Source organism: Pinus tabuliformis, chromosome Q, assembly GCF_031772625.1.
Source record: "Pinus tabuliformis cultivar Carrire ecotype Pingquan chromosome Q, CPIR1, whole genome shotgun sequence".
Taxonomy (NCBI): domain Eukaryota; kingdom Viridiplantae; phylum Streptophyta; class Pinopsida; order Pinales; family Pinaceae; genus Pinus; species Pinus tabuliformis.
Window position 1 is genome coordinate 738,406,818 of NC_142296.1, and position 25,514 is coordinate 738,432,331.

At 33.6% G+C, this 25,514-nt stretch overlaps 1 pseudogene; it reads right to left on the reverse strand.

The window, feature by feature from the left end:
* Nucleotides 1-2,237: 2,237 nt before the first annotated feature.
* Nucleotides 2,238-25,514, reverse strand: part of LOC149221654 (uncharacterized) — a 45,252-nt pseudogene continuing 21,975 nt past the window's right edge.

The window sequence follows — 25,514 nt, forward strand, 5'->3', positions numbered from 1 at the left end:
GAAGGTGGGAAACATGTAGCTACTATAGAGGAGAACAAGACCGGGTCTAAAATCCAACCAAAGCTTCTTCCCAACAGGGCTTTACAATGATTCTTCTGTTAGAGCTTGATTTTTACATCAATGCACTTCCAAAGCTACCCGAATCAACAAAATCCATAAGAAATTGCAGAAAACATGCGATAAGATTTCATTTCATAGCAAATTCAACTGTTCACAAACACAATAGTACAGTAAGAGCAAAAAAACAAAAATCCCAACAACAAGTTTAGGTGTTGAAAAACACAATGGCTGGTAGGATTTAAAATCCTACTAGATAGATGCAGAGGCCACCACCATGTCCAAACGTCCCCTAGACCTTGCCAAACCTGCAACCAAAATGAAAAAATTAGCAGATGGCTAAAACATACAAACAAATTACAGGCAATGGGTGTTAAGCACAATGGTGGTTCTCACCGTCGTGAAGTTGGGAAGGTGGGAAACATGTAGCTACTATAGAGGAGAACAAGACCGGGTCTAAAATCCAACCAAAGCTTCTTCCCAACAGGGCTTTACAATGATTCTTCTGTTAGAGCTTGATTTTTACATCAATGCACTTCCAAAGCTACCCGAATCAACAAAATCCATAAGAAATTGCAGAAAACATGCGATAAGATTTCATTTCATAGCAAATTCAACTGTTCACAAACACAATAGTACAGTAAGAGCAAAAAAACAAAAATCCCAACAACAAGTTTAGGTGTTGAAAAACACAATGGCTGGTAGGATTTAAAATCCTACTAGATAGATGCAGAGGCCACCACCATGTCCAAACGTCCCCTAGACCTTGCCAAACCTGCAACCAAAATGAAAAAATTAGCAGATGGCTAAAACATACAAACAAATTACAGGCAATGGGTGTTAAGCACAATGGTGGTTCTCACCGTCGTGAAGTTGGGAAGGTGGGAAACATGTAGCTACTATAGAGGAGAACAAGACCGGGTCTAAAATCCAACCAAAGCTTCTTCCCAACAGGGCTTTACAATGATTCTTCTGTTAGAGCTTGATTTTTACATCAATGCACTTCCAAAGCTACCCGAATCAACAAAATCCATAAGAAATTGCAGAAAACATGCGATAAGATTTCATTTCATAGCAAATTCAACTGTTCACAAACACAATAGTACAGTAAGAGCAAAAAAACAAAAATCCCAACAACAAGTTTAGGTGTTGAAAAACACAATGGCTGGTAGGATTTAAAATCCTACTAGATAGATGCAGAGGCCACCACCATGTCCAAACGTCCCCTAGACCTTGCCAAACCTGCAACCAAAATGAAAAAATTAGCAGATGGCTAAAACATACAAACAAATTACAGGCAATGGGTGTTAAGCACAATGGTGGTTCTCACCGTCGTGAAGTTGGGAAGGTGGGAAACATGTAGCTACTATAGAGGAGAACAAGACCGGGTCTAAAATCCAACCAAAGCTTCTTCCCAACAGGGCTTTACAATGATTCTTCTGTTAGAGCTTGATTTTTACATCAATGCACTTCCAAAGCTACCCGAATCAACAAAATCCATAAGAAATTGCAGAAAACATGCGATAAGATTTCATTTCATAGCAAATTCAACTGTTCACAAACACAATAGTACAGTAAGAGCAAAAAAACAAAAATCCCAACAACAAGTTTAGGTGTTGAAAAACACAATGGCTGGTAGGATTTAAAATCCTACTAGATAGATGCAGAGGCCACCACCATGTCCAAACGTCCCTAGACCTTGCCAAACCTGCAACCAAAATGAAAAAATTAGCAGATGGCTAAAACATACAAACAAATTACAGGCAATTTGGAAAAAACCCATGTCTTTAGAAATTTACCTAAATTTACCTTCATGTACTTTGAACTAGTTATAATTTCGCACTGGCTCCTTCATGGACCTCGAACTTGTTAGAATTTTGCATAGGCCGCGAGAATGAAACAGAACCCTAAAACCTGAACAACAATGGTAGGCGCAATCAAACAACCACGACACAAACCCTAAGCTACTAACGAGATAGAGCAAACAACCTCGTCGGGTGAGCAGGTCGCAATGGCAAGCGCAATCAAATAACCATAACATAAACCCTAAACTGCTAACGAGACAAAGCAAGCAACCTCGTCAGGTGAACATGTCGCAATGGCATGCGCAATCAAACAACCACAACGTAAACCCTAAACCGCTAACACGACAGAGCAAGCAACCTCGCCGGGTGAGCAGGTCAAGAATGGCGGGCAAGGGTATTGGAGCCGTCCCAAGCCGTCGTCGGCGTAACGCATCGCCCAAGCATCAGACCTGAACAAAACAACACAGGGCAAAGCAGACATTGAAGAAAACAACATCAATGAAACCCTAAACAATTTAGGCGGTAACATAAATGATCCCACCCACCAAAACACCTGGCAAGCGTGAATCGACATGTGTCGTACACTGTTGGTAGGTGTCCATGTGGTCAACACTAAGGTGGAGGGGAAGGCACACAAGTAATGGCGTCCCTCCCTTATATCTTACATTTCTTTTGTCTATACACTTATTTTCATTTTACCTTTATATTCATTATTATACTTGTAAATGATTTACTATTCATATTCATTTTCTCATATATTATTTATACACATTTTTTGGTTTTATTTCTATTCTATTATATTATTTTTGTTTTCTTCATTTTTATTATATTTTAATTTTTATTATGTTTACCTTTCACTGTGTATTAACATTGTCATATATATATATATATTAATTTTTTTTTTGTCATAACCACATGTTTATATGTGGTACACCTTTATAATAATCTATTATTATATAATTATATATATCACAATGCATAAACATAGTTGGTTTATATATAATTTTTATACCATGTTATTGTTATTACTAATTTTGATATATATATATATATATATATATATTTATTAATGTGAATATAAAACCTTTATAATAATTTATTATTATATAATTATATATATCACACTGCGTAAACATAGTTGATCTATATATAATTTTTATACCATGTTATTGTTATTATATATTTTTTATTTTTATTTTATTTTTTATTTTTTAAGTGAATATAACTATTTTTTTTTCATTACCCATTATTTATAGCATATCCAAAACATCAATCCTTTATAACACCAAAGTTAATTCTCCTGGATGATTATTTGGAAATTAGGTTTGTGTTTTTTTTGATAATATTCATCATTTTTTATTTTTATAAAACACTGGTTCATCATAAAATAATGGACATATATATATTTATTTATTGTAGTTAATATTTAAAGTATATCACATAAAGTGTAGTCATATTGTATAAACATGTGGTTTGTTTATATCTAATTCTTATATTATTTTATTGTTATTATTAATATTCATATAAATTTTGTTTTTCCTTTACGTGAATATTATTTTCTTTATGTGAACGTAACTATTTTTTCACCAAAGTTAGTTTTCCTATTATTATTCGTATGAGGGTAATAACATATTAAAAAAATTGATGTTGACATTAAATCTAAGTTGTCCAAAAAATTATGAAAATTTTCCAAAATTTAACATTATAAATTAAAATTTATTATTTTAAAATCATATTTAAATTCATTTATCTAAAATATTATTGGTTCAATTCTTTCACTTCTTATTATGTAATGATGGTAGATGTACTTCACTATTAATTAATATTGTACAATTTGATGTACAAATTCCACTATTAACCAAACTAAGATTAATTACTCCATAAACTTACATGGAATAGGGTTGAGAAGACATGAAGTACAGAAACCAAGGCTTACCATCACATATGAAACCTGGGATCTAAGGTTTTAGCTCCCAGGTGTTGTGCAATTGCAACTGCTGGCCCGCGAATCAGCTCCCCCCTCGGCTCTCACTCTCATCTTTAGCTAAAAGTCTAGGGTTTGTATGCAAATACTAACAAATACTAATAAGAAAAACCCTAGTGGATCTAACTGGATGATCAATAGCCATAAATGTCAGGAAATCGGTAGAAAGATACTGTGATTAATGATCAGATACAAAATTATGGTAGTGTGAAATCTGGAGGAGAATATTAAATGCAGGTCCGCAATTCAAAAATTCGAATCATCTGACAGAGGGACAGTCATACCATATAATTAAATCTCATCATGTAATATTTTCTTGAACCATTAGTGAGCTTGGACAAAACATTTGAGCCAATTTCACAGCGAACCTTGCTAAAAATATCCAAAACAATTTATTGAACTTTATACCCTCATCTCGTGATTCAAGATTATAAGATGGACAACTATTCCTTAGATAACTAAATGAAAATTAAATATTCCCTTAGCTATGGGATTAGGGAGCAATATAATTTTTTACAAATGAGAGCGAAAAAAATTGATAAAAAAGTAAGTAATGGAAGATCATTACCTAGTAACTTTATCCTACATAGTTGTAAACACTAAATCTCCAATCCTTACCTTTATCATACATAACTACATTGAATATAAACAAGTGCTACATGTAGCTTCTTCCCCCACTCACTAAAAGAATAATGAAGCTATTTGCTATATATAAAAATAATTAGTTACTATGTTTTTTTACATGGTTGAGTTGTATGATTTAATAATATGTTTATTAATTTTTAATTTATTGCATGAATAGTGTAATTATCTTTTTTGCAAAATTGAAACTATAGTTTCTTTTTAATTTTGAAACATAATTTATATTTGTTTTTCATAATTTCACATTTATCTTAGGATTTATCATATTACTTAAAAGTATAATATCATGTTATGATGAATCACACATGAACTACATTAAGTGGTTCGAAATGTTGACCAAGTCTCAATGATGTAATTAATTAGAAAGGCAATCTCATTATCAATGTAATATCAATTTAATTTATTGTTTAAATTTTAAAACTAGATATTCTTTTAATTTCAAATTAAATTATTTAGACAATTACATGACCACTTTTTTAATTTCATTTTTAACTTGTTTAAGGTAACAAATTATATATATATTAACGACATTAATTTGATAAAAATTATTGTTGTATGTATTAAAATTTGTATACATTAAAATTTTAAATATATAATTTGAAGAATTGTTTATTATTATTCCCTGCGGTAGCATGGTAATAACGTATTAAAAAAATTGATATTAACATTAAATCTAAGTTTGTTTTCCAAATTTTAACATTATAAATTATAAATTATTATTTTTAAACCATATTTAAATTCATTTATCTAAAACACTATTGGTTCAATTCTTTCACTTCTTATCATGTAATGATGAGAGATGTACTTCACTATTAAATGGGCACACGTTTCCTAGTCCACAAGTTTACTTTATATTTAGGAGGAGAGATATCCTAATAAATGCTAAAAACTACCAAAATATACAAAAATCTTAGAGGGGGCTCCATAATAAGCATTCAATCTTTAATAATGTATTAGTTGACATAAAATAATTTATTGGTGTTTCAAATTTATAGAATTTTTTGAAACAATTCAGTGGAACTATTAATGTTCAGGTACAAATAATCGTAAATATTATTAACAGTTTACTTATAAGTTATTATTTATTATAGTGCAATCACGAATTAAGTAAGAAGTATGGAATAATAAGATTTTTACAATTACAACAAATAAACGCTGATTAAAATATTGCAATAAATAAAAAAGTAATTGTTAAAGTTTTATTTCGTAAAATTGAAAATTATTTAACATTTTTTACCAAAATAGATGGTCAAACAAAAACCTAATGCATAATACCTGCCAGAGGCAGGTATAATAGAGTATACATCACGAAGGATAACACGTACTAAAAATTTGCAGACGATTCCATACTTAAACGCATATAATAGCCTATGGAGATAATAATATTATAATATTATCACTATCTAGTGAATGTTTTTATTAGGGCCCTACGTATAAACAAACTAATTTAATATTTAAAATGTGTTTATGTACAAATCAGAGAAAGTACATATTATCCTTATTAGGGCCCTATGTATAAACAAACTAATTTAATATTTAAAATTAGGTTGGCTTTAGTCAATGTTTATAACATGTGTTTATGTACCTTTATTATAATAATACATTTCATAACATTTGTGACATGGGCCTCTAATTTAAGGATACTTTAAATAAGTAAGAATATCTACAAAGTAGCCCTTGTTCAAATACAATAGTTAGTTCATACATTTCAAAATTCAATAATTGAACTAAGTTGCAGGAAACGCTAGCTATGCGGCCTTGTTTGGAAATTGTGTTTGTTTTTTGTGGCTAATATCCATCATTTTCTATTTTTATAAAATACTTGTCCATCAATATATGTTTTAAAATTTGACATAAAATATAGTATATAAAGTGTAGTCATATTGTATAAATATAGTTTCTTTATATATAATTTGTATATTGTGTTATTGTTTAGTAATTTTCATATAAATTTCTTTTTCCTTTACGGAAATATCATTTCTTTTATGTGAATATAACTATTTTTTTTCCTTACCCACCCATCCTTTCCAACACCAAATTTAGTTCTCCTTAATGATTATTCGGAAATTGAGTTTGTTTTTGGTAGCTAATTTCCATCCTTTTTTATTTTTATAAATAAATAAATATATTTTGCAGTAAAGTGTAATACATTTAGAGCAACACCAATTTCCATCCTTTTTTATTTTTATAAATAAATAAATATATTTTGCAAATAATATTTAGGGTAAAGTGTAATACATTTAGAGCAACACCAAATTTAGTTTTCTTTGATGATTATTGGGAAATTGAGTTTGTTGTTGGTAGCTATTTTCCATCTTTTTTTTATTTTTATAAATAAATAAATATATTTTGCAAATAATATTTAGGGTAAAGTGTAATACATTTCGAGAAAAATGTAATGCATAATTGTCATCTTTTCTAAAAATAATCACTATAATATTGTGTTTAAAGAAAATTTTAAGTTATTAAAGATGGTGAGGTTATGCTATTTGGCAATAAATAACTCATAAAACTCCCTTCCACCTTGTCTCAACAAAGTAAAGGAAATTCATTTTACATTGTTCTTCACAATTTTACCCCTCTTTGGTTGAGAATAAGTACTACTTTCTAGTCTTCTAAACTTTAAAAATGAACTATGATTCCCTAATATTATAGACTAATAGTTACAACTTACTAGTAGGAAAAATGTAGGGACCCAATGAATAAATATGAATATTTTGCTATAATTTCTTGAGGAGAAATACAATACAATGCATCACTCCATGATAACTTTCGTCACTTGACCTGAAATTTTCAAATGAATAATTTTCCAACAAATTTTCCTTGTCAAACTCTTGCTTAAGGTAATGTGGTTTTGTTTTAACATTCGTCTTGTACTCTCTTGGATTCAACACCTAAGCAGATTTTACAAATATGGTCAAAGGTTATTGTTATGGTATTTCATGTAGATTTTCTTTGAAATTTTTGTATTAATAGTGAATTTTATGTAAATCCATTACACTTTCCCAAAGGGATCAAGTTTGAAACCTCACTCTGATACCAAGTGTAAGGCTTGGTTTAAAGAGCCTTAACCATAACAATATTCCACCAGCTTTTACAACATGCAAATAAAATAAATAGTATATTTAACATCATCATATTGCAAATTTAAGAGCATAATTTGTATGTATGTAATTCATTTCATGAGAGTTTTATTTAAAGTTAATCATAACAACAAGAAGAATACCTAGTTATGGTGGCTCGGTTGTGGTGCTCCTACTGGGATGACCCAACTAAGTATGCCACCCTACCAACTAGGAATGTCTATCTAACTTCCTAGCCCAGGGAACCTCCAGGTTCCCTAGCTCTCTAATCCAAAATCCAACTCGAAGTTGTAGTGTGCCTAAGATACTCATAAAAAAACCAATATCCACCTCTCAATGCCATCCAAAACTCTACATTCCCTAGTTCCTAACCAATTCCCCCCAAAAGAATCTCCCCCCTCCCAAGTTTCTTCCAAGCCCCCTCATAAAAATGTTTGCCTTATTCCCATTTCTACACTTATCTCCCTCCCCAGGTCAATGCCACCAACCCCCATGATGCCCCTATCATCCCCCACCTATACCCTTATCCAAAATTAAATTTGAGGGAGACAATCATGTTAGGGCATAAGGAGGATAAAAAATAAAATAATGATAGAAATAAAATATTAAGAAAATATTAATATTCTTTTAATGTTAGTCAACCCTATGGATTTGTAAGAATCCTATTAATTTGACTATTCAATAATCATGTTAAAATAAAATTTATTAATTATATGTTAGGATTAAGGTTGAATTAATCACTATTCAAGATTGACTATTAATCAAGCTTAATTAACAATTGATTGTCTAACATAATAGGTTATAGAATACTAGTGTATTTGTGCGAGGTGTGGGTATGTAGCTAGCATACGCATACATCATACATACACTAATAATACTTATAAGAGTCATTCATAAAAGTCAATCATTTAGCATGTAGGTTAGTAACTTAATATAAGATAATAAGATCATGACATGGTACTACAAAATGGTATATGAAGGAACCACCACATATTATGTATAAGGCATATTGGGAAACTATTGGATCTCATGAGATCACTCATTCTTCAAGCATGTTAACTACATTTGATGGATGTTCATTCATACCTCACATAATTATCCCCTACTTTCCAATCTACTTAGGAGTTAAGATTGTTTCAATTTAAGTAGAAGTGGTCAATGTTCTACTCAAATACAATTTGTTGTTGGGAACTAGTTTCATATATGCTATTATAGCTATGGCATCCTCAATTTTCCAAGTTATTTATGTTCCTCACCAAAGAAAATTTGCTACGATTAAATAGTTGTCTTGCATGCCTCAAAAAACAACTCAATGTAAGGGACCAAATGTCCCTCGCATTGATAATTCTAATAGGGCATCAACGAGTATGGATGTATATTATATCCATATTCTATGGTAATACTTGTATTTTCTTCACCTATCAATTATATTAATGCTACTCCTATGGACCTTGTGATGGATGCTTCAACAAGATCACCTAAAATATGTTATTTCAAGACAACTTATTTCTATGACCCGTGAATTCTTCCATCTCCTAGAACAACGCTGGAAGAGATGAGGAATGCAATAATGGTTGTACTTATTTCACTAAGATCACTTATCAATAAATTAGAGCAGCTTCAATAGACATCTATCCAACTCCTTCCCAGTTAGAAGAGTTGGACCATCTTACTACTCTTGTGTGGGGTATTGACTCTACCCAACCCAACAGTTATTTGGACTCAATTATTCCATGTAATGAGGAAATCTTGGAGGCCATGAACATTCTGGAGAAATCATGGGAGAACATTGGCGTCATCGATCATATATCCTCCCTAAAATTAATAGAATCACGAGTGATGAGTTCAAGGTTACCTTGGATGAAGAGAAGGTATGGTCTATAAATCCTTGGAAATATAGGCTATGTATGATAAATGAAATATGATGAATATAGAAAATATTGTTCCAATAAATATTCAAAAGATCTAAATGTCATTGAAAATGTATTTATTAGGGAGAATTCTTCTCCTTAAGAGGTTCAAATTGATATTGATCTCTTTAAATAAATTCACGATGTTTTTGCTTGGTCATATGAAGATATTCCTATGGTTGACCCCAATATGTTAAGCATGAAATTAAAATTTTTGATAGTGTCAATCATTTTCGATTAAAGTTGCATCCTCTTATTCCAAGGAAAGTGGTTGTGATAAAGGGTGAGATGGAGAAACCTCTTAAAGTAGTGCTCATCTACCCAGTTCCTCTCATTGAATGGGTGTCAAATCTTGTTATGGTTGACAAAAAGCAAGGAATCATTCACATATGCATGGATTTCATGATTTGAACTATCCTAAGGACAAGTATCTTATCCCTTTAATTGACCAAATTAAAAAACAAAAGCCAATGAGTGCAAGTTGTGAGATCTTTTCCTTCATGGATGTATTCTTCAAATATAATCAGATTCAAATAAAACCTAAGGATCAACATAACACATCATTCATATGTCATTGTGGTACCTTCGCATAAAATCAAATGTTGTTCAACATTAAAAATGTTGGTGCAACACTAAAAATGTTGGTGCGACACTAAAAATGTTGGTGCAACATTCTAGTGGGCTATGTCATATGCCTTTCATGGCATTAAGTACATCATGGAAGCATACCTAGATTATTTGGTTACTCACTCTTGCAAAACAATTGAGCATCCTACTCATATATGTGTAATTTTGAAAGGAAGCAGGTATTATAAGATTTGGTTATATCTTCACAAATGCATATTTTCTATCATTTCAAGACATTTACTAGGTTTCATCATTTCGAACAAGGGGATCATAGTAGATCTACTTAAGGTGGAAGTAGTCATTCAAATGCCCCCCCCATGCAACATTCATCAGTTACTTCATAGTATGTAGGGAAAGGTCAATTTATTTCGATGATTTATCATCAATTATGATAAGATTAGATTGATGGGTAGCCCAATTGGTTGAATCCCCCCAACAAAGTCTTTGGCCCTCTGTCATGAGGTGTGGGTTCAATTCTCTTTGGGTCCATCAGGGTCAAGCTCCATCAGTTGAATTGATTGGGCATGTGGCCCCTTTGAGTGGGTCTGCCTAAAGGTGTCATTGTAAAAACAAAAACAAAAATAATATAATATATATATATATATATATATATATATATATATATATATGATGAGATTACAAAGGGATTTATGCAACTTTTTAAGAAGAAGACTCATTTATTTGGGACAATTATGCTCATAAATCATTTGGTTCCTTGAAAAGGATAACCATGTCAGTGTCTCTACTTAGTCCCTTAGTCACACATTACCTGGTCCTTATCTTATCCATTATCTTGTTGAGAAACTAGCCTTAGTTGTCATTCACATGGTCCAACATATTTGAGATTACATTTTGTTGCAAAAAATGATTGTGGTTATTGAAGTCAATTCATTTCAATACATCTTGACCCAAAGGGCTATTGGCGGGAAACATAATCAATGGATTGCGATTTTACAAGAATTTCCTCTTGAGTTTGATTCACCAAAATCAAAGAAATACTTGGTATTTAAATAATTAATTTTGAAGTTACCTCAAACTGATGAGGATGCTATTGAATATTACATGTTATCAAACAAGCATATATTTCTCATTCATTTGAGTGAATCCATGTTAAAAAGATATTATAATATATCTCTAGACTTAGAAGTTCCCCGCTCATTTATCACAAGATAATCAATGTCATATATTACATCTAGAGAAAAATGATCTCATTATCAGTGATACTTTGTATCATCATGGGGTAGACTTAATTTTGCGTCATTGTGTCACTCATGAAGAATTTGAGAGGATTTTTAATGATTTCCACATTGGAACCTATGGTAATCATCTTTCTAGGTTGGAACAAGTGAGAATATTTTGTGTGTAGGTTATTTTTGGCCTTTAATATTCAAAGATTGTGCTGAGGTAGTCAAGAAATGCCATAAATGTCAAGTTTTTCACTCATAAAATGCACACACATCCAAATCCTATGTATCTTGTCATTATTGTCCCCTCATTTACAAAATGGGGGTTATAAGTATATTATGATAGTTGTAAACTACGTGGTTCAGGCTATGCCTACTTTTTCATATAACAATGACACAAAAACATTATTGATATTCAATCAAATCATCACTCATTTTTGTGTTCCTAGTGATATTGTCACTAATCATGTAGTCATTTCCAAAACAAAATGACGTCAGAGATAACATCTATTTTAGGATCTAAATAGATTCATCTCCTTATTACCAATAGAATAATGGATAAGTGGAGGTGGATATATATATATATATATATATATATATATATTCTCTAACATACCATTGATGTTATTAAATCTAATTGGCATTTAATGTTGTATTTGGAACTCTGGGCTTATTTTACATCAATTAATATTTTCACGGGATTCACTACCTCCCAACTTATCCACGGGGTGGAAGATTTTTTTTTTATTTAGTGTGAAATTCCCTCGCTGAAGCTAGGAATTGATCTCCTCCTATACATAAATTTGATTGGAGAATGCCTCTTTTACTTAGAACAAATTGATGGGAACCATATAAATGAAAGCACTATGAAAGAGGCTTATAAAATACATGTTAAGCTCCATTATGATGAGTTTGTCCAGCATTGGATTTTCTCTAAGGGAGATCTAGTCTTGGTTTGTAACCAAGACAAAGATACATGCAAGGAAGTTTAAAGCAATTTGATATGGACCTTACATAATTTGGCATGTCCTCAAGAAAGGAGCTTATGAATTGGTTGACTATCAGGTGATGAGCCTCATCATTGAACAACTATATGGGCCTTAATTAGATTTAATTCGCCTCCTAGCTTAGTCAAACCAACTATTCTCACAACTTATTGCATACTTTTGATTATATTTTGTTTATGAAATGAGTTAGAGTTGGATATTTGGCTTTGTGGTCTAATGTGCATGTAATGCAAGAATAAAGGATAAAAGCAAGGAAAAATGCAGGTATAAAGGATAAAAGCAAAGAACTATGGCAAAGACCTTGGTAAAGACTCGAATGGGAGAAGGGAGAGTAACTATAGGAGGTAAATCCTCCTCATTTACTACCCCTCCATTCGAATATTCCACCATCAGCTCGGAGTGCACACAGCCATCACTTTGAAGACTAAAAGATAGCGAGCAAGGGAAAGGGACAAAAACCAGTTTTTCTTGAGTTGGAGGCCAAGCCTCCCTAATGGGAAGAAAGTCATTAGAGACTTCAAATGTATAAATAGAGAGGCTTAGGACCTCATTAGGATTCAGACTTCTATTGTAAAACTCTATTTTATTTATGAGCTACAAGACTTGTGACAAGTTTGTTCTGTAATCCATGGTTTTCATAATGAGAATGAGTTCTGTTTAAGCCAGCTTTGAGTTAACTCCGAGGGCTGAAGCTCTTGGGTTAGGGCCCAACCCAAGCAACCAAAGCTCCTCTTTACTATACATATATGCTAGCATAGAGTTCTGTTTTGTTTATTTGCTTAAGTAGTTTCATGGTTTTCTGTTCATTTTCTTAAGTAGCCTTATGGTTTTCACTGTTTATTTGCTTAAGTAGTTTCACTTTCATTACAGCAATATAGCATAGATTATTCATGGTTTTCCTGTTCATTTGCTTTAGTAGCTGCATTTGTTGTAGTTTACTTCCATTTATGCCTTCTTTCAGTTCACAGGTTAGTTAGAGGAAAAAGATCACTATCAAGTTGTGCGTAGGTGTCTCGACCTCATCTCCTCCCTTTGGGACCATGACTTGAGGAAGAGACCCTTCAGCAACCCCAAAAACACAGGTTTGTGGTTCTCGCATGAGCTATGGAGTTCGCTGTTTGATGCAGTTATTTGTTCACCTTAACTAGTTTTATCTGTTGTTTTCCTTTGAAACCGCCTTTAGCACATTCTTCATGCATCGCTTCCTCGTCGTCCGATCCACAACAAACCTTCACAATCACCATCTGATTCACTATTTTCTCCAACTGCTGCATCGCATGGAGTCCATCACTTAATTTATGCACTTTAAGTCGCCACCATCAATCTGCCTCGCCTGATTCGACGGCCATCGCGTCACCCGATCACTTTAGGTGATTTAAACTCCCATATTCAATCTGCCTCGCTTGATCTGATAGCTATTGCTTCACCCGATCGCCAACTAGCATGGTCGATCTCCACTGTTGATCAGCCCCGCCTGATCCGACGGCTATCGCGCAATCTCGTGCGGATTAGTGCACGGACATTATCCACCCGAGAGCACGCGAGAAAAGTGGTTTTCTCATGCTACGCGTCGCACAGTAAGGCTAATTGCGTGAAATTTCAGAATTCCGCTTACTGCCTTGAGGGCACGCAAGAAACTACTTACCGCCTTAGAAACCCGCTCCATTATTTCCGCACATTTCTTTTCCCTTCGATACAATCTCCGCCGTCCATCTCTTGACTTCACCCGCGCGATAAGATCTCAACCGTTCATCACTCCTATTAGCCTCGTCCATCCATCTCTTGACTTCACCCACGCGATTAGATATCAGCCATTCATCTCCTATTAACCTCGTTCGTCCATCTGCTCACTTAATCCCTCACGATACGATCTTCGTCGTTCATCTTGTTCATTAACCCCGTTCACCCATTTATTCGCTTATTCCTTCACGATAAGATCTCCACCATTCATCCTGTTAGTTAACCCTGTTCGCCCATCTATCTACGTAACGTCCTGCGATCTGATCTTCGTCGTTCATTTGCCTTTCACCCGACTGATCCAACGGTTCTTATGCACTGCTGCTCCCTCACGTCCTCCTTTCACTGATTTCGTCCTCCGACTGCTCTTCCGCTTCAAATTCGAGTTAGTTTAGTTCTTTGCTTACACCTTAGTCTAGTTTTGATGCTCTTTACTTCTGTAACTTAGATAATTAGCATCAGGTTAGTGTTTTTTTAGAAATTATGTTTAGGCATAGCTGTTTAACTGGTTAGCTAGGGCATGGTGTGATTTAACATTACATGTAGCTCTCCCTTAGGATAAAATTGCTCTTCTTCCATCAAAATCAAGCTTCTTCTGACCCTATAGAAGTTTGGCTTGGAACCCCTGGGGTCTCTTGCTAGATGAGCAGTGACAATAGGCAGTATCTTCACTTTTACTTGCGCATATAACACTGTCACCTCCAAGTTTGTACGCACCCCGGGTTGATAAGTAAAGCTGGTAGACCTGGGAGTTGCAACGTTATTGTTGTAATACCTAGGCTCATCATCAGGGTAATGTGCTAAATAAGCCTCGAAATGGGCTCTATCTTAAGAGGCATTATGGTTAAGTAGTAGGCTTGGGAGTTTTCCCCTTATAATTGTTGTATATTGGTAATATTATGCTAGTTTATTAGTCCTTTTCGTATTAGCTTATCATACAATTGATTTGGTTAAAAGACACCAATGGGTTGTTTGTAGGATTTGCAAATGGAATGAGTTTTCATACTTGGAATGTTGCTTCCACGGCTTGGTAATTTTTTTCACCCACCAACCAACTTATGCTTTCAAAATATTCTTATCTCAAGCCTGCCACAAATAATGTAGTTAAGTATAGTGTCATTATACAAATACTTTCAAATGATATTGGTTATGGTGTTTGGCATTTGGTAGTTCACCTGGACTCTCCGTTGGTAATGGCTCAATTGAGTGGTGAATATCATGTCCATGATCCTCCATTACTCTGATGATTCTTAAGAGTAAGGCTTACATGTTTCTTTGATTTTATTACTTATATTCATGTTCTAAGAAGTGTTAATTTTGGCATAGATGCATTAGCTAATTTTGTGTCAAATTGGAATATGAATTATTAAATCATTATACGTCATACATGTACATAATAAAATAAAATAACAAATCATTTTCACATGTGCATAAAATCACATCATTCATTCACACAGTTTTATATAGCTAAAAAAGAGTTTTTTATATTACTTTAATATATCATCAAGTACAAACTTGTGAATCATCATGTATAAAATTAAGCATTTATCCCCTGATCATATCAATGGCTAGTATAAAAAAATACATATAGATATTCAAGCCAAAGGCCCACACACATCATGAGTCTCCTGGTATCACACTATAGCGGTAGATATTTGACAAAATAGTCATATCCAAGCATGTAGCATGCCAATCACATGCCTTAAGTGCTACTCTAAAAGATCCTCTATGTGAGTCATCAGAATCTAATAGTTAAAACCCTCAAGGTATCAGTGAGCAAAAATGTAGGATCCTCTTAGCATCTTTGTTGGTCTTCTCCTCTCCTCTACCTCAATACCTATGGTGAAGGTATCCCTCTAGTCTCACTACTCCAATATTTGCACGATTGAAATATTTTTTTCATTCCTAGTTCACCCCAAAAACTATTACTTGTTTTCTCTTAATAGTTATAAATTGAAAAATAATAAAAATTAAATAACAACAAAATAAAGAGTATTGTACCTATGTCATCCTATGTAGCATTGGGAGGAAGTGCTAGATCTAGATATCCTTTGAATTCTAGGCCAACATATGAATAGTCCTCAATCATGATGATATATGATGACCACCAACTAAATAAATCTTCATCAAAAGTGGTGGTAGTGACTCGTCCACCTCCTAGTCTCACCATCAACTCAACCCAACGAGCCATGTGAGGTTTTCGTGAGTTTAACATAGTGATTTCCATTGGTGGACTATGTCAGAACTTGTTCAAAGAATAAGGAACATATTATTCTCATCTATCCAAAGTTATTAACCTTTCCCAACTTGCACTTTATTAGCTTGGTGTTCATGCTAGATAGGAGTGTAATGTTCTAATCAAATATTGGCAAGCACCTTCACTCGAATTCCTAATAAATTTATGGCTATGATGCCTGAAGTAAAGATGTGGAACCTACCACTCAAGTTATGGTGGACCAAATTATCTTTAGCCTTAGGTTCTAGATGTTTTAGATAGGTATTCGAGAGTGTACTTTCTAAATTTCAGTGAAGCAATAAAACTCGATATATTCATTTATCATGACTTTACCTTTGCCTCAACTTTTTAGGTTCACCACCTCCCTCCACTGATAGAGGCCTGTTATGAAGTATATATCTTCAACTAATATCTTGATGGGTTAGTCATCTAACATGAAGATATCATGATCAGGACTCCAGTAGTCAACCAAATTTGTAGGATGCACTTTCATGCATGCATGTTGGGAATTCTAAAAAGATCAGAAGGCCACAATCAGGGAGGGAATTTAGTGTCACTATTTCATTTAGCACTTCATTTTCTATGTCCTCATGCTCTCTTTCTCTCCAAGTAATCACCACCTTGCACAAAGATAGTTTGAGGTCATTTTTTATGCTTCTTCATCATTGTGTGTGCATACACTATTTTTCTTAAGGATAAGTTTGTACAATTCCACCTTTCCTCAACGTAAAAAGTGTATAGGGCTACATATATGTGCCTCATATGAACAAGAATTGCATATGCACACTCCTTTTTCTAAATTAAGAAAAAATATCATTTTTTGCCTAAAATTAAAATGCAAAGGGATGAAATTGAAGAGAAAGAGTTCAAAACTTACCTGATCTAGTTAATTTCTGATTTCAAATATCATAGATTTTGATATTATCCATAAAATTTGGGGGGGCGGGGGGGGGGGGGGGGGGGGGGGGGGGGGAGTGGGGGTGTTCCAGCTCAAAATGACAATTTGGTTAAATTTCACAATAACATGGTAAAACTTATTTTTTCAACTTTTCTATAGAATTTTTTTCACCCACTTTTCTATAGTTTGAGACCCTCTTTTTCTATTTTTTACTATTAGACTAACTATAAACAAGTTTTTACCATGGAATTTGTTGTTTTTTCAGGTGTGATATAAGAGTTATGTATAATGTGACACATTTTCATCACTTTGATCCACCATTGATTTAATGCGGCAGGTAATGTTTTCGATATTTCACGTATAGGATATGGTCGCGTTGCCTTGAAATTTACATTTATGACGTTGTTTTCATCTTCACCATATGATCAATGCCACTATTTTTTGACCCTAACCTTTCTTGTTTCCTTTAAGTGTTGTAACTTAGTGTTAGAGCCTACCTTTACATGAACATTCTAGTAATTATCTCACTATCCATTTGGAATCCATGCTAGTTTGGATGGGAAATCTTAGGATCCGTTTGGAGTCTCACCATTACTCTTTAACGAATCCTCATGACTTCCTCTTATTCTTGTTCTAACTATTTCTCATGGGACTTACACTATTAAGTTGTAATTTGCATATCATTATACTACTCATACTTTTGAGCCCAAAGCTAGCTTCATTAATTTTTCTCTCTTATATCATGCTATTTACTCATTCTCTTTAGTCTCTAGCCTTGTATCTTTTACCCTTACAAATAAAAAACATTATCCCTAGAGGAAGCACTCCCAATATCAGAATACTGAAAATATGCAAAACATATAACAATACAAAACACAACAAAACTTTATTAGTCTAACCTCCTATGCACAATAGCAACACTTAATAAATAAACGAAAAGTCAGAAAATATTTACATGGTATAAACTTGATTAGGGAATCATCCAAAGGAAGGTAATAAAGTCTTTATTATCTTCAAAAATATCCAATATTACAAAGAGAACCACCACACATGTTTCACCACTTTACAATGATAATATTATCATTTTTTTTTGGGTGTCTCAAGGGACTCCCTAACCTCTATTATATACAAAGATATATTGAGGAATTACATCCCAATAATACATATGGGATAATGTAATTTCATCTCTTTATATAATAGATTATTACAAGGGTATTTTACTCTATGATGAATATGTGATATACCTCTTTTATGTAAAATTAGAGTTTCTTCCAACATAACCTAGACATTATTATCTTCCAAAGGGATGCATTCGAATAGCCCCCTTAACTATGACTAAGGATATGGAACATTATGAAGGAAGATGGAATTACATCAACATTCCCCCTTAATGACAAATTCCCACAATCCAAATAGCTTTTAAATCCACACATAAATCACCTTCGTCATGGATGTGGTGAATATATTGGCTACTTGCACATTAGCACAAGTAATAATTCTAACGAAGTTTGAACACTATCATCAGCGATAAACAATACTTGTAAGGAAGTCTGAACATTGTCACAAGTAAGAAGGAAACACTAGTGAATAATTCTAAATAAACAACACTCTTGAAGAAGTCTAAGTATTGTTACCAGCGACAAGCAATACTCTTGCAGAAGTTTGAACATTGTTACCGTCAATGTTAATAGAATGCAAGAATATGGAAATTCATATCTCCTAATAACAATGGATGATACATGGTGATACTAAGTCCTAAAGAAACTATGAAATGCACCCCAATAACCTTTGATCACTCTAACCACAGTCTACCTTGATATTCGACATTGGTCCATGGTTTTTCCTTTCACGTCTTCACTGCAAATATTTGAAAGCTAGTTTCTATGTTCCAAAAGTTTTGATTCTTATGATTTTCATGAGGATTCACTAATAAGAGTAGAATAATCATGTACATCAACAATATTTCTGAGAAAGTTTGCAATGGAATTATTAACAATCTGACCAGTCTACTCATTTCCTACATCTAGTCATTAGGAGTTTTGATGCAAGCTTAGGTTTTGATTCACTAGTAATGGTAGAATAATCATGTACATCAACAATATTTCTGAGAAAGTTTGCAATGAAATTACTAATAATCTCACCAGACTATTTATTTCTACATCTAGTCATGAGGTAGGAGTAGTAATATTATATCCAAAACCTACTCTAGATGTATGTATCTCAATAATAATAGAATTAATAATGCACTGTCCATTTTCCAAAGTCCAACTCCAATATAGCCCATCTTACTCAACAGTTGGGACCCAATACTTGTAGTGTGTTTTTCAAAGTTGGGAGAGAGAACACCAGTAATAGCCAATAAACCATGTGATAAAATAAAAATATCAATATCAACGATCTTATAATAAACTGGAGTACAAGCAATATCATCAGTAGATGAGTCGGGATGCTTAACATCATCAGTCTTCATCTCAACATTTTACAAATGATTGACTTCCAACTCAAGATTATGTTTGTCGTCTTGTAGGTTTTAAACAATTCTATCCTTTTCAATTAGTTGTATCAACAAAGGGTCATGATATTCCATCTAAGCTTGATGCTAATTTTTCAATCCTTCTTGTTCTTTCTACAACTGAGCAACAATAGACTACAAGGTAATGACTTCTCGATGAACCAAATCAAGAGCCTTCTTTTTTGAAGAATCAATAAGAACATTAACAATCTTATCATATAGAGAAGCTAAATTTTTCCACATTGCAAATGGGTTATTTTCAACTACTATATGAGCCTATAGACTATGTGAGATAACTTTCCCAATGAATTTTCTTGCATGTTTACATTATTGTTCCCATATAGCCAAATCTTTAGCATCACTATGTCTCTTATGTTCACCACTAACCAGTTGTAATAGATTCTTAATCCTAATAACATCAACCATATTTATCTTCCATGGAAGATAGTTAGTACCTACTAACTCAACAACATAAACCACTTCTAACATCGTGATGAACAAGAAACTAAACATTTGCCAAAAAAAAAACAATAACCATTGACTAGAAAAAAAATGAAAAAAACTTAAGTTCTCTCATACCTATGAAGAACTTACCATTCAAAGCTCACCAACCCAAGAGATCTTCAATAACATAATTATTGGTTCTTGAATTAATATGCCCGCATTTGAAAAATTTTGAATAATTTTTCTATAAAAATAATATATATGCTAATTTATTATAAATAAAATTATTACCTATTAATTTAACACTTAACCAAAAAGCAAACCTTAAATATCAAATAAAACATTTACTTATTATAATAATAAAATATTTATTATAAAAATAAACTATTCATAATAATAAAATAATTATTATTTAATTAAAGTTGATAATGAAGGAGGGGAGTAATGTGTGTGGTGGTATGATACGAAAGACCAAATAATACAAAACTTTAAAAGATTATAATAAAAGACCATAAACAAAATTTAAAAGATTATAATAAAAGACCATAAATAATTAAAAACAATTTACTAAATATTATAACGAAAGATTAAATAATACTTTATCATAATAAAATATTTATTTATTATAATAATAAAACTACAAAGGTGGGATTCTACTTATAACAAAACAAGGGAGGTTGTTGGGCAACAAGTCCCTCTTTTGAGTGGGGCTTGAAGGAAAAGTATAGTGAGTGGATATAAAAAAATTATATCAATCTAAATTACAGTTTCTTTAAACTTCTTTAAAGTACACAGAAATTTATATAGCTTCAATTAGAAGCAAATTAGATAGCTAAATATACATATTTTCTAAAAACCAATAAATTAATCTCTATCAAACTAATTTAAATAGATATAATGGACATAATACAGTATATATATATATATATATATATATATATATATATATATGCTTAATAGAAATTTCCTAGTAATTATAAAAAGATGTATATCATATATATAATATAAACAAATGCTTAATAAAAATTGCCTAGTACTTATTTGAAACAATCTCTACAAGCCAAGATGAGTGTTTGTCATTTTCAGAGCAAATGATTAATTTGGCCCAACATGTTAAAGATCTTAAACTATGACCTAGGTTGAAAAAAAGGGATGGAGGCCTCAATAAAAAAAATAAAAAAAACAAAAATTATCGTGGAATGAGCCCTCGTGTGTTGTAGTCAAATTAACTCTTCAAGGTTTTCTAGATGAGTATGTATGCCTATATTTCTACCTCTTTACCTATGACCATGTCCCTGCAAGGTGAAAGATCCATTACTTCGCATCTACTCATTTTTTTAATGGATATGACTGGAACAAAGTTACGAATATTATGGGAGATTCTAATACAAGTGTGCTTCAAAAGATAGGGCTTGCCAAAAAAGACAAAAATGTGAGTGTAACAATGCACGGTGTAATTTTAACAATTGGTTCTCAAAAGTCAGAACGAAAGAGATTAATATTCAAAAGTGCAGGTGAAATTGAATTTTTTTTAAAGAGGGTACAAAATCTGTGAACTTGCAAAACCTATACAGGTAGAAATTTGTTTCAAACAATGTATGTCTCTTATTCTTAGGATTGACTTAATTATTGATCTGTAAATTTTCATGGATATTCCACTAGACAATTTGTCATAACAGATTTGATAATATTATATTAAAAAAAATGAGATTCTACACTATTACAATTTTATTAAACTTTAAGATCTGTAGATTTAACTGTAGTTAGTGCATGCATGTGAATGGAAATTATACATAAAAGTAGGGAACGAAAAAATAAGCTCACATACACACATAAGACATAAGATATGCTCTTTGGGAAACCCTTTCGGGAGAAAACCCAACTAGAAGGTGAGGTCGCTTCACTCTCTTTCTATGTCTGGAAATATGGCTGATGGTACAAAGAAGTAATGTTTGTGGTCTGTGGGCTGCTATAGTGCACATATCCTCTATGTGTGTCGTATCTCCTATCTCTCCTAGCTATCTTTCTCATCTTTGGAACAAAATTCTCTCGAAATAATGGAATGTCTCTTCCTCCTAATGGCCTGGTTATAACACAGTCTGATAGCCTACTAGTGCTTAATTTTGACTACATCAACTTTTAACTAGAGTTATAATATAGACTCTTCTAGAGTCTTTTACATTATAATTACGTGGCTAGCCCCTTTTGCATGAATAATGGGGGCTGACGTGGCATCCTCCCGAAGTATAGGTGTGAAAACAAGAAGGTTAACTTATAAGTGTCATAACTTTTGTATACAGACTTTGATTGACATGCTTTTTGTGTCGTTGGAAAGATCTCTATGTGTAGAATAGCATGAAATGGTGTGCGCAAAAGCATAAAAGTTTTACCCCCAAAAAACGTCGTTTGATGTCTCAAAACGATCCTAGAAGGTTCCAGACCCTGTTTTTCCAAACTGGGTCCCGATGGTAAAAAATGGTCCTATGAGTTGATTCCTCCACTTTTTCCACTCCAAATGGATCAAGATGGATGAAAAACAATATAATAATCCAATCTAGATCACAACTCCCCATTTTGGGAGGCCTTTGGTCCCCAAAATATTCTATTGAATGAGGTAAGGAAATTTTTCCTCCACCTTCTATCGGGTGTACCATATAGCTTTGCCTGGAAGATATCACATCAATCCAATCTGCTAAAGGTCATGTTGCCTCGGTCTTGTAGTTCAGGACCTCTTTTACAAAATTGTATCTTTTGTCACCTCCGTTTGAGCATCTGGTGCCAAATCCTCCACAGAATGTAGGACCTGTTACTCTTACTGGTATAGCATGGAAGACTCATCGAGTTTCAAATTCTCTACATTCACAACTAAGTAAATGTGCATATATGGTGGTAATCTAAGTCGATAGTCATTATCACCAACATTTTCCAGTATCTCAAAGGGACCATACCTAAGAGCCTTGATTTTATTACCAGGCCCTTGCAGTCTCTCCTTGTTCAACTGTAACCATGCTCTGTCTCCCACATTGAATAACTTCCTTTTTTTGTGTTGATCATGCCTGGAATTATACTTCTCCCGTGACTTCTGTAGTGTTTCTTGTACCTGTAGATGGATCTGCCTAATCTTCTCTATAATTTTTTCAGTCCTCAAAGCATCTCCTATAAGATCTTCCCTCACTTCTCCTTGTTGGCCATATGCAGTATCCAAAGGTGAAGGTGGAAAATATCCAAAACAAATTTCAAATGGGGACTTGCTTGTAGAAGTGTGGGTTGTGCTATTATAAAACTGTTGTATATATACTAGATTTTCATCCAAGGGCTTCAGATGCTTCTGGCTGTATCCCCTCAGAAGCTACACCAAAGTCCTATTGACTACTTTTGTCTTCCCATCTGTCTGTGGATGGAATGTTGTAGATCTCTTCAACTTCGAGTCCATTTTCTCCCACAATTTAGTCTAGAATGCACTGAGAAATATTGTATCCCTGTCTGAAATGATGCTCCTTGGTATACCAAAGTGAACCCAAACCTGTCCAAAGAACAAGTTTGTTGCTTCTTTCCCACCAATGGTGTTTTTACAAGGCATCATAACAAACATCTTGTTGAACTTGTCAACTACCATGAATGGGTAGTCATGTCCCTTTCTTGTTGTCAGTAAACCCCCCATAAAGTTCAAGGAAATTCTTTCCCAAGGACAAGTAGGTAGAGGTAAGGGATGATATAGACCCTGTTTCCTGTTGCTAGGCTTGTTGGTACAACAAAGCATGCATCCTCTTATGAACCTGGCTACCGTCTCTTGCATCTTTGGCCAATAAACAAACCTCTGCAAGTTAGCCATGGTAGTCCCTACACTAAAGTGCCCTGTAAACTTGGAGGTGTGAGCCTCTCTGATCAGCTGGAATCGCTCACATTTAGGAACACATAACTTATCCAAATTGTAGAGTAACCCATCCTGGAGATGGTAGTCAACCGTGTTATCACCATCGTGCACATGACTCTGACTCTGAAACTGCTGATACACCTCCTTGAATTCATCATATTCTACATATGCCTCTCTGTATGCATCATGGGTGAATGGCTCCATGTGAATAAGATTCCCCAAAGTTGTGATATTTGATGTGGGTGACCTTGAAATCATGTCAGCCAACTTGTTTGTGATTCCCTTCTTATACTTGATCACCAAATGAAACTGTTGTAAACACCCCATCCACTTGTAATGCTTAGTTTGTTGAAACTTACTCTGGGCCTACAAGGACTGTAACGATAGGTGATCTATGTGGATTATTGTCTCCTTTCCCATCAGATAGTGCTTCCACTTCTTCACATCTTGCACCATGGCATAGAGCTCCTTATTGTTGGTAGGGTAATTAAGAAATGCCCCATGAAATACTTCAGAATAGTAGCATACAAGTCTTCCTCCCTACATCAAGGCATCTCCCATAACATACCCACTCGCATCTATCTCCACTTCAAGGGGTCATTGCAAGTTTGGTAATGTTATAACTGGTGGTTGGATGATATTCTTATTTAGCTCGTCAAATTCTCTTTGTTGACCTTTTCCCCACTAGAAACTCGTGCCACTTGCTGTTATGGTATGGAGCGGTGCTGCTACCACTAAAAATGAGGTTATGAACTTCCTCAGGTATTATGTTGCCCCATTGAAACTCCTGACCTCATAAACATTAGTAGGCAATGACCATTTCATGATGGCCTCCATCTTGGAAGGATCTATCTTCAGTTCTCCTCCACTAATCACATACCCCAAATACACCAAAGACTGTTGTACAAACTTGAACTTCTTGAGATTTGCTAGCAGCTAGTGCTTCTTCAATATTTCCAACACCTGCGTCAAATGTGACATATGCTCCTCCCAAGTAGCACTATATACCAGTATATCATCCAAATAGAAAATAACCAATGAAAAGGGTGCAATACATCATTAATTAATATTATAAATGTATCTAGTGCATTACATAGGCCAAATGGCATGACTAACCACTCAAATAAACCTTTCATGGTTTTTAAAGTGGTCTTCCATGTATCTTCTTCTTTTACTCGAATGTGGTGATATTTAGGCTTCAAGTCTAACTTGGTGAATTATTTTTCTTGTTGCAACTGATCTAGCATATCATCTATCTTGGGCAGGGGGTATATGTTCTTGAGCATGATTTTGTTCAACGCCTTGTAATTTATACATATCTGCCAAGTCCCATCCTTCTTTGGCACAATGATGATGGGTGACACACATGGTGATGTAATCAGTCGAATGACACCTTGTTCCATCATCTACTACAACTGTCTTGACACCTCACTTGTTTCTATAACATATTTCCTGTACAACCTAATATTTGGCATTGAGGATTTTGGCAATAGTTCGATCTCATGCTCCACTTC